Genomic DNA, 17,757 nt, shown 5'->3' with positions numbered 1-17,757 from the left:
AAAGAGTTGTTTTAAAACAAATAGTGCCAGAACAATTGGATATCCAGATGCCAAAGATTTCATTTAGACCACTACATCATACCATACACCAAAATTAGCTCAACATGGATTATAAGTATTAATGCAAGAGCTAAAATTATAAAAACTCTTAAAAGAAAACATAGGAGTAAATCTTCCTGACCTTAGGTTTCACAATGTTTTCTTAGATATGACAACAAAAGCATGTGTGACAAAAGGTAAGATATATTAGAAGTTATCAAAATAAAAAATTTTGTGCATCAAATGATACCACTGGTGGCACAGTGGTTAGGAATCTGCCTGCCAGTGCAGGAGACATGGGTTCAATTCCTTGTCCAGGAAGATCCCACATGCCGCAGAGCAACTAAGCCTGTGCGCCACAACTACTGAGCCTGTGTGCTGCAACTACTGAAGCCCACGTGCCTAGAACCTGTGCTCCACAACAAGAGAAGCCACCGCAATGAGAAGCCCGCACACTGCAATGAAGAGTAGCCCCCACTTGCTGCAACTAGAGAAAGCCCGCACGCAGCAATGAAGACCCAACACAGCCAAAATAAAGAAAGAAAGAAAGAAAGAAAAGAAAGTGAAAAGACAACCCACAGAGTGGGAAAAAATACTTGTGAATCGTTTATTCAATAAGGAACTAATTTCCAGAATATATAAACAACTCTGGAAATTCAACTATAAAAAGACAAATAGCCCAATTAAAAATGGGCAAATGGGGCTTCCTAAAAAAAAAAAAAAAAAAAAAAACAAAAAAAAAACAAAAAACAAAAAAAAAAATGGGCAAATGATTTAAATAGGTATTTATGAAAGACATATAGATAACCAATAGACACATGAAAAGAAGCTCAACATCATTAGTTGTTGGGGAAATGCAAATCAGAACCAAAAGGAGAAAACTTTTCATATACAGTATGATGGTTAAAATGAAAAGGATGGAAAATAACACGTTTTGGTGAGGATAATGAGAAACTGGAGCCCTCAAACATTACTGGTGGGAATCTAAAATGTTGAACCCAACTTGGAAAATAGATTGGCAGTACTTCAAAATGTTAAACATAGACTTCTCATATGACCCAGCAATTCCATTCCTTGGTATATACCTGAGGGAAAATGTCATAGCAGCATTGTTTATAATAGCCAATAAAGAAGTGGAAGAAAACCCCAAATATCTATCAACCAAATAAATAATATGTGGTATATCACATAATAGAATATATTTGGCAATAAAAAGGAAGAAGTACTGATATATGCTAGAACATGGATGAACCTTGAAAGCAATATGCTAAGTGAAAGAAGTCACAAAAGACTCCATATTTTATTACTTAATTTATAAGATATTGTCATATCAGGAAAGCTATAGAGACAGAAATTTGATTAGTGGTTGCTTGGGGCTGGCAGCAGGGTGGGTATGATTGGTAATGGATACCAGGTTTCTTTTCGGGATTATGAAAAATGTTCTAAAATTAGATTGTGTGATGGTTGCCCAACCCTATGGATATACTAAAAACCATTGATTTGTACACTGTACATGGGTGAATTTTATGGAATATAAATTATAACTCAATAACACTGTTGAAGAGAAATTATTATATAATAAATATAGTAATGCACTGTGGGTTTATAACACATGTAGAAGTAAAATGTAAGACAACAATAGAAAAAAGGATCAGAAGGGGGATACACAGGTGTAAAGTTCTTCCATTATCCACAAAGTCATATAATATTATTTGAAGATACCATGTGATAATGTTACTGAGTCCAAGCTCGGTTTGCTCGCCACATGACAGGCCAATAAATCGGGAGACTAGGTGTTGAGGCAACGAATATGACTTTATTTGGAAAGCTAGGTATCCAAGAAGACGGTGGACTGGTGTCCTTATCGGGGTTTGGATGCTAGTTTCTTTTATAGAACAGAGATGGGGAGGAGGTGAGGAAGTAAAGTAAAAAGGCCATAAGTCTTGCAAAATATTTCCTGGTTTTGGCCAGTCTCAGGGAGGGGATGTGTTAGTTTGTTCTTTTCTGCAGCCATTCACAGGTGGGCAGGGTTAGGCTGTTTCCCTGTAAGCTGAACAAAGGTACTTTAGTTTAACATTCAGGCAGAGGGGCAGGGTTCCCCGAGGCAGGCCATCATGTATGCCTATAGCTATAGACAGAACAAAAGCAATGGAAAGCTAAGGTCAAAGTAAAAGAAACAGATCCAACATGGCGTCAGATTTTGTTCTTCCCTGTTACAATAATATAAAATAAATACTGCAAACTCCAGAGGCATGGCTCAGATATTTTACCTGGAGGGAGAAGCAGACTGTAAAACAGAGAGCTCTAAATCTCATCCCAAAGGAAATGACTTCGTTTAACAGTGTGAAGAAGATCAAGCCTAAAGGAGCTCCTGAAAACAGTGGAGGTTGTATTGTGTGGTATAATAAAAATATACATTGGGTCTTTGTCTCCAGTTCCTGGCATAGAGCTCCTAAAACTCTTGGGATTCCCTAACTTATAGGAGTGTCTTTTTTTATTCATAATGAGCCCCTTTTAATTACATCTGAGTTTATACTAATTAGGTGACTCATGGTGGGGCCCCAAATAGTTTCAGGATGGGGGCTGGCCACCACAAAGACCAAATAAATTATTAGAGGGGTGTGTGGACAGAAAACAAATTTCTTGCCATTCTGGTAAACAAGATGTTGCCCACTATCAAGCCATCAGCCACTGCAGCCACCCCCAACAGTGCACCCTGAGGGGAATTCAGGATGAAGAAAAACAGGACATTGGCCCTAGGTAGTTAAGATTCATATCAAAGGAAAAATTTCAATGAGCCAAGACTCTTGCATCTTCCCATATATAGAAAAGCACTAAAATCATTAACTTGAGATGTCTGTTTTTGTGATTAGCAATAACTTTTTGACGCTGGAGTACATGGGTTTATTTTTGGTTTTTTTCAGCAAAAACTCCTAGATATCCTGCCTCCTCCCTTATCTCTTTGGAACAGTTCCTCAGAGCGATCTGAGAGGCTGTATCCCGGGCTATAGACCTCCGTAAGGCCACTGAATAAAACACAATTCTCAGCTTTTAGGTTGTGCATTGTTTTTCAATCAACAGCTAAAACGTTCAGTCCTAACACCCTGCCCCTCTTCCCTGACCTCTGGAGAGGGAAGAAGGGCTGGAGATTGAGTTCAATCACAGTTGGTCAATGATTTAATCAATCATTCCTATGTAATAAAACATCCATAAACCACCCTAAATGACAGGGTTTGGGGAGCTTCTGGGTTGGAGAACACATGAATGTGCTGGGAAAGTGGTGTGCCTAAAGAGGACAAGGAAACCCTGCATTTCTACTTCCCCCCAATACCTTGCCCTATGCCTCTCTTCCATTTAGCTGTTCCTGAGTTGTATTATTTAAAATAAACCAATACTAGTAACTAAAGCATTCTCCTGAGTTTTGTGAGTTGTTCCGGTAAATTATTGAAACTGAGGAGGAGGTCACGGGAACCCCCAAATTTGTAGTCAGCTAGGCAGAAGTGTAGGTAGCCAGGGCGCCCCATTTGTGGCTGGTGTATGAAGTGGGGATATTCTTGTAGGACTGAGCCTTTAACCTGTGATGAGTTAGTGTCAGAATTGAATTGAATTGCTGGACACCCAGTTGAAGAATCAGAAAATTGGTTGGTGTTGAAAAACACACTGCCTTTGGTAACAGAAATGGTGTCAGACAACACCACACGTGGTGAAAAGCAATTGAGAGGACATTGGTAGATTCATTGGAGGTACAGACTAAATTGTAGGTCAGCTCATTTAACAGAGAGAAACCGGGAAAGAGAGAGCTAGCAGGAGACCTGGGGGCAGAATTAATCTCAGTCTGCAGAACAATTTATGCCTCAGGGCCTTGTTGAAAACAAGAGAGCAGTCAGCAGGCAATTAGTGGCGTTTTACAGCTGTGTATGGTCAGGGACGTAGAGAGCCCTGTCAAAACCACTGTCATCCCAAGGTGACTGTGGGCATACCTAAAGCTGTGCCCACTGAGGAGTAACACAAGAGGTTTCACACCTCATGCATGTGGGCCCAGGCATTATTTATTTAGAAACCAGCTGGATCATCAAAAATAATCTAAATTCTCTAAAATTATCTAGCTAGTCACTAAACAAATAAACATGAAAATAACAATAACAAGCCCCAGATGGGGAGGGGGAGTTGCTACAATATATTACCTAAAATGTCCAGTTTCCAACAAAAAATTATGAGACATGCAAAGAAACAGGAAAGTATGACATATATCAGAGTAAAAGCAGGCAACAGAAATTGCCTATGAGAATGAACAGATGTCAGATTTAACAAAGACTTCAAAGTAGCTGCTATACATGTAATCACAGAACTAAAAGGAACCATGATTAAAGAGGTAAAGGAAGATATGATGACATGTGAAACCAATAAAGAGAAATTATTTTTTAAAAAAAGAACAAATGGAGGGCTTCCCTGGTGGCGCAGTGGTTGAGAGTCCACCTGCCGATGCAGGGGACACGGGTTCGTGCCCCGGTCCGGGAAGATCCCGCATGCTGCGGAGCGGCTGGGCCCGTGAGCCATGGCCACTGAGCCTGCACGTCCGGAGCCTGTGCTCCACAATGGGAGAGGCCACAACAGTGAGAGGCCCGCATAATGAAAAAAAAAAAAAAAAGAACAAATGGAAATTCAGGAATTGAAAAGTACAGTGACTGAAATGAGAAATTCAACAGTGGATTTAAACTGGCAGACTAATTAGTGAACTTGAAAATAAACTGATAGCTATTAATCAATCTGAACAACAGAGAGAAAGAAGGCTGAAGAAAAATGTACAGAGCCTCAGAGAAATGTGCGACACTATTAAGTGCTGTATTGGTTAAGGAAATGACTCCCAATGGTAATTCGAATCCAGAGGAGCCAAGTGAAGAGATCCAGAAATTATTACAGCAGGCAAGTAGCTAGGTATGAGCAGAGAAATGGGGGCAGGGGCCAGGTGGCAGGAAATCAAGCACCTTGTAAACAGTGGGGGTCCACAGGCAGACAAAGGAAACCAGGAACCTCCAGACTGACAGGAAACCACACATTTCAGGTGATAAGTGTCCGGGTAGCAGACAAAGAAAGGTGAGGAAAGAAGGGAATCTCCTACATCAGAATGTAACCCGTTGCTCATTATGCTCTCATTACAATAAAATTAGCCTTACAGTTAAGAAGTACCTATCATGCACCGACGCCATGACGCTCCTGATCTAAGCTAAATAAGTACAATAATCCCTCCTCCCCTCGGGAAGATGGAGCTGGGATGAAAAATCAGGGAATACAACCTCCAAACTCCTCCTTCTCCAGTGAATATTCCACCCCTTCATTTGTATGCCCCTCATAACTGGCTTGCCAAAGAAATCCAGGGCAGCAGCTCCTCACCTGTCTGCCCACTCTCCCTCTGAGGGCCTATCCTTGCTTAAATAAACTCTCACTTTACTTTCTTTTTTAAGAACCTTAAATTCACTGGGAACAAAATGATACATTAGAAGGTTAATATAACAAAAGCTATGAACATATACTAGCTTTCCTTTCTTCCCTCCAAAGTTACATAAAGTAATAATTATAACAGTGTATCATCTTATGGAAAAACCCAAACAAACTTTTTGGCCAACCCACTATAACAATAAGATCACAGAAAGGGGGAAAAGGAATAGAGTTACACAGGAGTAATTTTTCTGTATCTCATTAGAATTAAGTTAGTTATAAATCTGAAGCTGACTCTGGTAAGTTAATATGTATATGGTAACTAAAAATATAGCAAAAACATTAATGAAATTAGAATGCAACATTAGAAAATATTCATTTAATGCAAAAGAATAGAGGAACAAAAAATATATGAGACATAGAAAACAAAAAGTAAAATGGCAGAAGTAAATCCAACTGTATCAGTATTAACAGAAAGTGTGAATAGATTAAACTATCCAATAAAAGGCAGAGTTGTAAAGTCTAGTAACATGCTATCTACAAGAGACACACTTCAAATTCAAAGATACAAATATATTTAAAGTAAGAGGATAAAAAAGATATACAAACAGCAACCACAAGAAAGTTGAAGTGGCTATAGTAATATCAGACAAAATAGACTTTAAAACAAAAATGTTAGTAAAGACAAAGGTAGACATTTTATAATGATAAAAGGGTCAATCTATCAGGAAGATATAACAGTTATAAACATATATGCACCTACTAAGAAAGCATCAAAATACATGAAGAAAAATTGACAAAAATAAAGGGAAAAGTAGACAATTCAACAACAATAGTTGGAGATTTTCAATATTTAATAATGGATAGAACAACTAAGCAGAAGATCAACAAGAAAATAGAAGACTTGGGGCTTCCCTGGTGGCACAGTGGTTGACAGTCTGCCTGCCGATGCAGGGGACACGGGTTCGTACCCTGGTCTGGGAAGATCCCACATGCCGCGAAGCGGCTAGGCCCGTGAGCCATGGCTGCTGAGTCTGCGCGTCTGGAGCCTGTGCTCTGCAACAGGAGAGGCCACAACAGTGAGAGGCCCACGTACCGCAAAAAAAGAAAGAATAAAAGAAAATAGAAGACTTGAACAACACTATAAACCAACTAGACCTAATAGACATCTATAGAATACTCCACCCAATAATAACAGGATTATTCTCAAGTACACATGGAACATTCTCCAGGATAGACCATATGCTAGGTAATTAAACAAACCATGATAAATTTGAAAGATTAGAAATAATATTATGTTTTCCGATAATATGGAATGAAAGTAGAGAACAAAAACAGAAAGAAATTTGGGAAAATCACAAATACATGGAAATTAAACAACATGCTCCTAAATAACCAATAGATCAAAGAAGAAATCAAAAGGGAAATTAAACTATATTGAGATGAATGAAATTGAAGATACAACGTACAAAAACTTATGAGAGGCAGCTAAAGCAAGGCTTAGAAGGACATGTATTGCTGTAAATACCTATATTAATAAAGAAGAAAGATCTCAAATCAATAACCTAACCTTTTAACATAAGACCTCAGAAAACAGAGCAAACTAAACCTAAAGCAAACAGAAGGAAGGAAGTAATAAAGACTAGACAGAAGCTAATGAAACAAAGAATAGAAAAACAACAGAGAAAATAAAGCTAAAAGCTGATTCTCTGTAAATATCAATAAAATTGACAAACCTATAGACTGAAAAGAAAGAAAACTTAAACTACTAGAGCCAGAAATGAAACAGAGGACATTACAACTGACTTCACAGAAATAAAAGAATTATGAAGGAATACTAAGAATAATTGTATGCCAATACATTAGATAACTTAGATGAAATGAACAAATTCCTAGAAAGACACAAACTACCAAAACTGACTCCAGACAAAATGGCAAATATGAACATACCTATAATAAGAGAATTAATTAGTAAACAAAAAGCTACCAAGAAGGAAAAGTCCAGGTGCAGATGGCTTCACTGGTGAATTCTGCCAAACATATAAAGAAGAATTAATACTACTTCTTCACAAATTTTTCTAAAAAATACAAGAGGAGAGAATACTTCCTCACTCATCCTATAAGGTCAGTATTATCCTGTTACCAAAACCATACAAAGACATCATATGAAAAGAAAACTACAGATTAATATCTTGTATAAATATGGATGCAAAAACCCATCACAAAAATACTAAAAACTGAATCCAGCAACATATAAAAAGAATTATACACCAGGAGCAAGTGGGATTTATTCCAGGAGTGTGAGGTGGGTTTAACATCCAAAATTCAATCAATGTAAAACACCATATCAATAGAATAAAACACAAAAACCACATGACAATCTGAAAAGGTGCAGAAAAAGCATTTTAAAAAATCGAACACCTTTTCATGATAAAAACACACAACACACTATAAATAGAAGACAACTTCCTCAACCTGGCAAATGACATCTAGGAAAAATGCACAGCTAACATACTTAATGGTGAAAGACTGGATGTTTTCCCCTTAAGATTAGGAACAATACAAGGATGTTTGCTCTTTCCATTTCTATTCATCATTGTGCTAGAGGTTCTAGCCACGGCAGTTAGGCAAGAAAAAAAAAGAAAAGGCATCCAGATTGGAAAGGATAGAAGTAAAATTATGTTTATTCACAGATGACATGATTTTATATGGAAAATCCTGAAGGATCCACTAAAAAACTATTACAACTAATACATGTGTCCAGCAAGGTGGCAGGATAAAATTTCAATATACAAAAATCAATTGTATTTCTATATACTTGCAATGAACAATCCAAAAAATGAAATTAAGAAAGAAATTCCATTTACAATAGCATCAACAAAATAAAATACTTGGTGATCAATTTAACAAAAGAAGTGTAAGAATTGTACATTAAAAAATTAAGAATGTTGTTGAAAGAAATTAAAGATCTAAAAAAGGAAAAACAGCTTATGTCCATGGATCAGAAGACTTAATATTGTTAAAATGGCAATAATCCCAAACTGATCTACAGATTAAATGCAATCCCTATCAGAATCCATTTGAACATCTCTGTAGAAATTGACAGGATCACACTAAATATTCGAAATAGAGCTACCATAGGACATAGTAATTCCACGCCTGGTTATATACCCAAGAGAAACAAAAACATATGTCCACACAAAAACTTGAATATGAATGTTTATAGCAGAATTATTCATAATAGCTAAAAGGTGAAACAATCTAAATGTCCATTAACTGATGAATGGATTTTAAAATATGGTATATCTAGATGATGGAATATTATTTGGCTATAAAAAAATAAAGTACTGATACATGTTACAACATTTATGGACCTTGAAAACATTTTGCTGAGTGAAAGAAGTCAATCACAAAAGACACATATTACATGATTCTATTTATATGAAAAGTCTACAATAGGCAAATCCATAGAAACAGGAAGTAGAAGAGTGGTTTCCCTGGGTTGGGGAGAATGAGGGGGGATGATGAGTGATAGCTAAAGGGTATGGGCTTTTGTTCTGAGATGATGAAAAAGTTCTAATATTGACTGTGGTGATGGTTGCACATATTTGAGGATATACTATGAATCACTGAAATGTACACTTTCAATGGGTAAACTGTATGATATGTGAACAATATCTCAATAAAACTGTTTAAAAAGAGAATGAAAGAAGCCATCATTATAGATACTCCAAACATTTAAAGGATAGTAATGGGAATATTATGAGTAACGTTATATCAATAAACTCAGTAACATAGATAAAATTGTCAAATTCTCTGAAAGATACAAATTGCCAAACTCACTCAAAAAATAAATTGAAAACCTGAACAGAAGAATGGTTTTTAACCATCATGTCTCTAGAAGAAAATAAGGACCCTAATTCGTAAGCATATCTAACTTCCATGGTGTAAACCATGGCCAATTTCAAGCTATCGAAGCGACATCACTGAATGAAGATTTGTTAAGAGATGAAAACAATCAGCTCTCATTAGCTGGTACAAGCCAGCTCCAGCATGACACTGTCTGTTATCTATAAAAGAAAATTAATTTGTTATTAAAAACCTTCCAGGAAAACCCCAGGCCCAGATGTCTTCACTAGTAAATTCTATCGAACATTCAAGGATGAAATAATACCAATTTTAAATAGACTCTTTCAGAAAGTAGAGGAACAGGTCTCCTCTTATATAATGAGGCCAGAATTACTCTGATACTAAACAAAAACATTACAAGAAATCTAAGACCAATATACTTCATGAACATAAAAGCAAAAATTCTCTTAAAAATTTTGGGAAATTGAATCCATCTACATGTAAGAAGTATAATAAATATATCATGACCAAGTGAGGTTTATCCTAGGAATGAAAAGTTGGTTGAGCACTCAAAAGTCAATGTAATAGATAGCTAGTGGGAAGCAGCCACATAGCACAGGGAGATCAGCTAGGTGGCTTGTGACCACCTAGAGGGGTGGGAGGGAGGGAGACGCAAGAGGGAAGAGATATGGCAACATATGTATATGTATAACTGATTCACTTTGTTATAAAGCAGAAACTAACACACAATTGTAAAGCAAATTATACTCCAATAAAAATGTTTTAAAAAAGTCAATGTAATTCATACTAACATGATAAAGGAGAAAAATTATAACCATTTTAATAGATACATAAAAGGCATTTGATAAAAGACAATACCTACTTATGATAAAATTTCTTAGGAAATTATGAATAGAAAGGAAGTTCCTCAGCCTGAAATAAGGCACCTATGAAAAAACTACAGCTGACATCATACTTAATAGTGAAAGACTGAACACTTTCCTCCTATGAAAGGAACAATTCAAGGATGTCACCACTGCTATCCAACAATGTACTGGAAATCTTAATTAGTGCAGTAAGGCAAGGGGAAAAAAAGTGTGCAGATGGGAAAAGAAGTAAAACTATCTTTATTTGCAGGAATATTACAAGCATGTACATAGAATGCCCTAAGAATCTATACAAAGTTATTAGAACTGATAAGTGAATTTAGCATGATCTCAGGATAAAATGTCACTATACAAAAATCAAGTATATGGGGGCTTCCCTAGTGGTGCAGTGGTTGGGAGTCCACGGGCCAGTGCGGGGGACACGGGTTCGGGCCCTGGTCCAGGGGGATCCCACATGCCACGGAGCGGCTGAGCCCGTGCGCCACGGCTGCTGGGGGCTGCGCTCTGGAGCCCGCGAGCCACAAATGCTGAGTCCACGTGCCACAACTACTGAGGCCCGCGTGCCTGAAGCCTGTGCTCCACAACAGGAGAGGCCACCGCAGTGAGAAACCTGCGCACCACAACGAAAAGTAGCCCCTACTCGCCGCAACGAAGAGTAGCCCCTACTCGCCGTAACGAAGAGTAGCCCCTGCTCGCCGCAACTAGAGAAAGCCCGTGTGCAGCTGTGAAGACACAATGCAGCCAAAAATAAAATAAATAAAATAAATAAATTTATTTAAAAAATCAAGTATGTGATACAGCCACTATGGAGAACATTATGGAGGTTCCTTAAAAAACTAAAAATAGTAAAAAAAAGGTTCTGAAGAACCTAGGGGCAGGACAGGAATAAAGATGCAAACATAGAGAATGGACTTGAGGACACGGGGAGGGGGAAGGGTAATCTGGGAAAAAGTGAGAGAGTGGCATGGACTACCAAATGTAAAATCAATAGCTAGTGGGAAGCAGCTGCATAGCACAGGGAGATCAGCTGGGTGCTTTGTGACCACTTAGAGGGGTGGGATAGGGAGCTGGGAGGGAGGGAGATGCAAGAGGGAAGAGATATGGGGATATATGTAATCAGCTATATATGTATAGCTGATTCACTTTGTTATAAAGCAGAAACTAACACACCATTGTAAAGCAATTATACTCCAAGAAAGATGTTAAAAAACAACAACAACAAAAAAACACAAAAACCAAAAATCAAGTATATATCTTATATACTGGAAATAAACAATTAGAAAATGAAAATTTTAAATGCCATTTGCAATGGCATCAAAATGAGTGAAGTAAATAGGGGTAAATTATAGGAAATACCTGAAGACTTTTATACACTGAAAACTAACAGTATTTTGCTGTGAGTAATCATGGAAGACCTGAAAAATGACAAAGTATACCATGTTCATGTATCAGAGGACTCAATACTGTCAAAGTGGCAATTCTCCCCAGATCTGAATACTCAGTATAATTCCAATTAAGATCCCAGCTGGCTTTTATTTGTGTGTGAAAATCTACAGGCTGATCCTAAAATCTGTAAGGAAATGTACAGAATCTGTAGCAGTCAAAATAATCTTTAAAAAGAGTATCAGAGGACTGACAATAACTGACTTTGAGCCTTCCTATAAAGCTGTAGTAACCAAGACAGCACAGCATTGGCAAAAGGATGGGAGTGAAGATACACAGTATGTGTGCCTGCCATTTTTGCTGTCCGGTTTGCATGTTGCATTTCCCGTGCCCCATGAGCACCAAATTCAAGTGGACCCTTGATGAATGGGTGCTTAGCAAGACTCAAAGCAAGAAAATGGCAATGTCCTTACTTCTATGATTGCTGATAGCCAAGAGAGGCCACCTTTTTGGTTCCACTCAGAACTTACTTCCAGGGACTTCCCTGGCGGTCCAGTGGTTGAGAATCTGCCTTCCAATGAAGGGGACACAAATTCAATCCCTGGTTGGGGAACTAAGATCCCACATGCCACAGGGCAACTAAGCCTGTGCACCACAACTACTGAGCACGCAGGACACAAGTGGAGAACCCACATGCCACAGCTACAGAGCCCACATGCTCTGGAGCCTGCACGCCACAACAACTGAGCCCGCATGCCACAACTAGAGAGAAGCCCGTGCGCTGCAACGAAGATCCTGCGCGCCGCAACTGAGACCCGACACATCAAAAATAAATATTAAAAAAAAACTTACTTCCAACACATAGTCACATTCCAAGAACCCCAAATGACCAAGAAACCCAATCATATCCTTATTGACATGTATTACTTCCTTGAATTTGCCAACCACTTACTGTTGAAAATGATGACAAAGAAGAAAGACAGTTCCAGTTCCATTCTATGTGTGCAGAATGTGCATGTGTGCACGTACCAAGAAGTAAAATAAAAACAGTTGAGTCAGTTTTGTGCAGCATTCCACTGTTCCGGTAAGAAGTGAATACATATACAAAATATGAATTTTGCAACTTTGGTGCTTCTGCACATGAGTCAAATGCTCTTATATTTGCATTTAAAACTGACATTGTACAATATAAAGACGGACAATATCATTTATGCTAATAGTTAAAATTTTCAACTGTCCTTTACTTAGAACAACATTAAATAATAAATAGAAAGCACCATGTCAAGGTCAACATCAGTGGTCATAAATCACATTGATAGCATGCAGCTGTGATATGATGTGATGAAATTGCACTTTATCCTGTGATCTTCCTCCCCCACACCCATAACCCCAGTTTAACAAAGAGAAAAACACCAGACAAATCTCAGTGGACAGGCACTCTACAAATACCTGCCTAGTACTCATAATTATAAAGATCATCAAAATCAGTAAAAGTCTGAGAAACTGTCACAGCCAAGAAGAGCCTAAGGAGAAATGACAACTAATAATATGTGGTATTCTGGATAGGATCCAGGAGTAGAAAAAGGGCATTACGTAAAAAAAAGGAAATTTGAATAAAGTAGACTTTAGTTAATGACAATGTGTCAATGCTGGTTCATTAACTACAACAAATGTAGCATACTAATAAGATGCTCCGGGGTACGGAGTATATGGGAATCCTCTATAATACCTTCTCAGTTTCTTTGTAAATAAAAAACTGTTCTAAAAAATGAAGTCTACTAAAAAAAAGTCAAAAGGGAGAACACAGAAAAAAGAAAAGCTTTATATGTTAGTACCTTTAATAGCACTTTTTTCCTTGCTTTTTGAACAAAGGGCTTTGCATTGTCATTTTACACTGGGCCCCGCAAATTATGTAGCCTACCCTGCCTCTGTCCCTACCTCTGTCACCCAGACTTCAGACTAGTGTTGTTTTGGACCCTTTTGAGAGTCCCTGAGGCCAAGAGTGAGTAAGGCTCTGAGTATGCTGGGACCCAGGAGGGAAGAGTTCTGTGCTCTGAACTCATCTGGATTCTGGGAAAGGCAGCAGCAGCCAGTCTGGAGAGGCCCCCACTCAGGCCAAATGGTGTTCCTAAGAGAAGCCCCTTGTCACCTCACCGCGGTGGGCAGTGTGGAGTCAGAGCATCCTAGAGCTGCAAGGGACCTCGTTCACCACAGCCCCTGACCCCACCTTTTAGGGAGAAGGAGGAGGACACAAAGAGAGGCATGGAGAGGGGTAGAAGGCTCCCAGCCTCCAGAGCCCTCCAGCCAGTGACAGCCTGAGTCCTGCCCAGCCCAGAGCCAGGTACTGCCTCCCTTCAGCCCAGGTCTGGACCAGCCTTCCCTGTCCCTGAGTGCTTCCCAGAAGCCTGAGTTGCCACCCCACCTTTGTTCAGAGTCCCTTGCTTGTTTCTCTGGGCATATGCAGGGTGTGTGTGTATTTGTGTGTGTGTCTGTATGTGTGTGTGTGTCTGTCTGTCTGTCTGTCTAGGCTCAGTTAGGATGAGGCCAGAAGCAGAAAAGAGGGGCTCTTGTCATTGCATTTCCCACTTGGCTATTTCCCCCAGGGTGGGGTTGGGGGAGGTGAGCCTGAGAGGCCAGGCTGGACAGAGCCTGCTGCAGTCCCAGGCAGCAAGTCTTGAGACCAAAGTACTGCCATGGGTGTCATTAGGAAAGAATGCAGAGGCAGTAGCAGCAGGGGCAACCTCTGGGCTGGAGAGGGCAGAACTCCGCAACTCCAAGTCCAGACAGACGGGCCCTGCAAAGGGAAACCAGACCTCCATGGGGTCTGGGGGGCGGTGCTGGAGAGGCGCTCAGAGGGCAGGGGGACTCTGTATCTGCCACAGAAGTACAGCCTCACCAGGGAGCAGGAATCCCTGAACCAGAAACCCACCCTGGGCTTCCTCAGATCCCCCAGAGAAAGGCCACACCCCTGAAGACTGTTGTCATGGCAGCAGCTGCCAGGGCTGACTGCCTTCCCCTTTTCCTGTATGGCTGCCCTGCCTGCCTTCTGGGACCTTCGGCTCCTGTTCCCTGACATTCCCTTTGTACCAAATGGTTGTCACCGTGGCAGAACCCCCTTCACCTTATGATCTCTTGAGAGCCCTTTCTCTCAAGGGAATCTCAAATCAGCTATTGTCAGGCAGAGACTTAGAGCCAATAAGAAGATATTGTCGTCATTCCTTCTTTCAGGTTCTAGTTCCTCATACCTCCCTTGTCTGACCCCCATGTTTACCAAGTGCTCATCAAGGGTTAATTTATACTGGTTTGGGAGCTTTCAGAGGCAACTATGTCTTCTATCAGCAGCAGCAGAAGGTAATTCCACCCTGAGAAAGGAAAGGAGGGGAGCTGGCCTGGCAGAGCGTACTCCTGGCTGTCACACCCAAAGGGAAAAGGAATTTTTTCATTTGGAGTCAGAGCTCTTTGCTGAAGATCTCCTCTAGATCTTTCCTGAGCTTGCTGAATTTATCATCCCATTTAGTACTAATGGTGTGATGTAAATTAATATTTTGTAGCTAATGTACTGAATGACAGAATCTGAATACAAAGAATGAGGGAGTGAATCTAACTGACAACATTTAACCCAGAAAAATACAAGCTTCTGCACTTGGGTTAAAAGTAAACTGATTTACAGAAGTGCATTAACAGGGGTTTGGGGATCTCAGTTGACTGCAACTTAAAGTGGATTCAACTGTGTTATATGGCATCCACAAAATCTACTAAGATCTTAGGATGCATCTGTAGATGAATCGTGGCTATTCTAGAATGAAGGGTGTGGTAAGATCACTCCATGCTACACCAGGAAGAATATCCAGTATTTTCAGACATTTACAAATTCAGGAGCATGTAGGATGGTGAGTGACTTTGAACAAATATATCACGTCAGAAGGAGCTGAAACAACTGGGGAGGTTAAACCTAAAAAAAACAGTCTTGGTGAGAACATAACTGTTGAAGGATTAAATGAGATAGTATATGAGATAGTACTTAGTGCAATGCCTGGCACACGGGCTCAATTAATGTTAATAATAAAAGAATGATAATTAGTAGTATTATCAGTAGTCATACTATTATTATTGTTACTAGCACTACTCCAGGTCCTTTACACATACTGACTCATTTATTCTTCTTACCAATCCTATGAGGTAGGTACTATTTTGTCTCCAATTTTGCAGATGGGAAGTAGAGTCACAGAAAGGTCAAGTATATTGCCCAGTGTATCTCACAGGTGGGCAGGGGAAAGAACAAGAACATTAACTTCGGCAGTGTCAGGTTGTCAAGGGTAAAAGGCACTTTTGTTATTTTACACTTGTTTTGTAACACTCCAGAGGGCAGAACCAGGACCAATGTGCATAAACTACAAGGAGGCAGATTTCAGCTCAAAGGGGGAAAAAAACACTGAATGATTAGAACTGTCTGAAATTTCACTGGAGTATCTCTTAAGGTAGTGAGTCCTCCATCACAGGATGTGAGGAAAAAAAGGATAAAAATGAAGAATGAATAAATGGGGCTCCTCTCGGAAAGAAACCATACAAATGATGAAGCCAACCCTTGGTGAAAAGAATAAAGAAGGTAGAGTGAAACTTGGTTTAAAAGACACATGTCAAAAAAAAAAAAAAAAAGACACATGTCATTGAAAAATTGAAAGGTAAAACAGTTATGGAAAATATATAAAGGTGAACCAATATCTCTCTGTCTCGCTGCTATCTCAACACAAAGTAAACTAGATGTTGGAGAAAAGTGACAAAAAGCTCTTAAAATGGGAAACTCCACGTATGAATTTCTGTTTGGAAACTTACTAGACAGCCCAGGATCCTCACAGATCTGATGGTCACCTACCCTGAAAGTGTAAATTATAAGGAGAGGTATAGTCTGCTCTCTGGAAGAAAGGCCATCTGCATGATAAAGTAGCATCCAGGCTGATGTGAGATGCAGGCATGAAGTCGAAGATCATAAAACACCATTAGATCCAAAAGTACATGCTTGTAATAACAACTGTGTTAGCATGATTTTAATCCTGCTACTTTGTGTGTGCTCCAAAGAATTATTACATAGTTTAATATGAATGTCCTCTGTGCTGAATCTATCTTTTTGGGTATAGCAGTCCCAGGACCTAAATATTTGCACATTTAATGAATTGATATAAATTTCGTCAACCAGCAACACCAGTAGGTTGCTGGTTAAAGATTTAGACCCCCCAGCAAAATCTATTTCTTCTATTATAAATAATAATTACTCAATAGTATATATATGGTACATATGTAATATAAATACATACATACATATATATATATAATAATGCCATGCTCTCCACCAAAAGTGCTCCCATTTCAGATAGTAAATAAGTTTTCAAACTATTTGTAATAGATGCACAAATGTGTATTTTGATTTATGAAAATCAAAGTACTCAGTCTTTTTAGATTTATGTATTGATACTTCACAAACTTTACTCTTTCTAGAGCTCTAGAACTGAATGATTACCAATTTAGGCTGGAGCTTCTACTTGTGATTTAGGTCTGGAGACTCAAGAAAAAATCCTTAAGTCATGGAAAAGTGAAAGTTTATCTCCCATGAAAGTGACAAGAGATGAAAACCATGTTGATAGAGCCTAAACGGACATGATGGAGTTATGGATGTGGATTAAATCTGGAAGAGGTGGCATATGATAGTGACTCATTAAGGAGAAACAGTCAAATTTCAGTACAGGATCTGAACTGTAGGGGAAATAATGGGCCTTGGTAGCTGATGACAGGAGAATGAGGGAGAGAGGTGTTATCAGGGGAAGAGGCAGAGAGGAAGAGGCAATAACCCTCAAGGCTGGATGCTGACCGCCTCTAGTAACCAGGAAAAGGCAAATACAAACAGAGAGGTGAGTGACGACGATGTATGGTGTGTTAGGGGGTCAGGAAATATCGGCTGGTTGCGGCAGCACCGCCGCCGGTCAAAGTGGTAACTGGGGATTTGAGCTTGGCGGTGACGCGCGGCCATCACGTGACCAGAGCCTGTGTCTGCCCAAGTCCCTCTCGTCGTGGTCCTTTTTCCCTGTCCAGACACCATCTTCCTATTGCCCTTTGGTCGAGGGGAAAAACAGAAGGAAGTAAGTCCCCTCCGCCCTCTTAAATCGGTGTA

The 17,757-nt window shown here is 39.4% G+C and overlaps 1 protein-coding gene and 1 long non-coding RNA gene across 4 annotated transcripts in view; one reads left to right on the top strand and one right to left on the bottom strand.

The window, feature by feature from the left end:
- The window catches only part of LOC112401396 (uncharacterized), a 27,560-nt gene that overhangs the window by 9,661 nt on the left and 142 nt on the right, over nt 1–17,757 (bottom strand). The window lies entirely within an intron of this gene.
- The window catches only part of TCEAL1 (transcription elongation factor A like 1), a 1,576-nt gene continuing 1,466 nt past the window's right edge, over nt 17,648–17,757 (top strand). For 2 of the 3 annotated variants that reach the window (XM_024747634.1, XM_024747632.1), the window contains exon 1: nt 17,648–17,725. The gene's annotated coding sequence lies outside the window, so the exon portion shown is untranslated. Of the gene's footprint in view, nt 17,755–17,757 lie in introns of all 3 variants that reach the window. The other variant, XM_024747633.1, reaches the window with a different exon arrangement.

The sequence above is a fragment of the Neophocaena asiaeorientalis genome, unplaced genomic scaffold (genome assembly GCF_003031525.2).
Source record: "Neophocaena asiaeorientalis asiaeorientalis breed wild unplaced genomic scaffold, Neophocaena_asiaeorientalis_V1.1 scaffold917, whole genome shotgun sequence".
NCBI lineage: Eukaryota > Metazoa > Chordata > Mammalia > Artiodactyla > Phocoenidae > Neophocaena > Neophocaena asiaeorientalis.
This window is presented reverse-complemented; position numbering and strand designations above follow the sequence as displayed.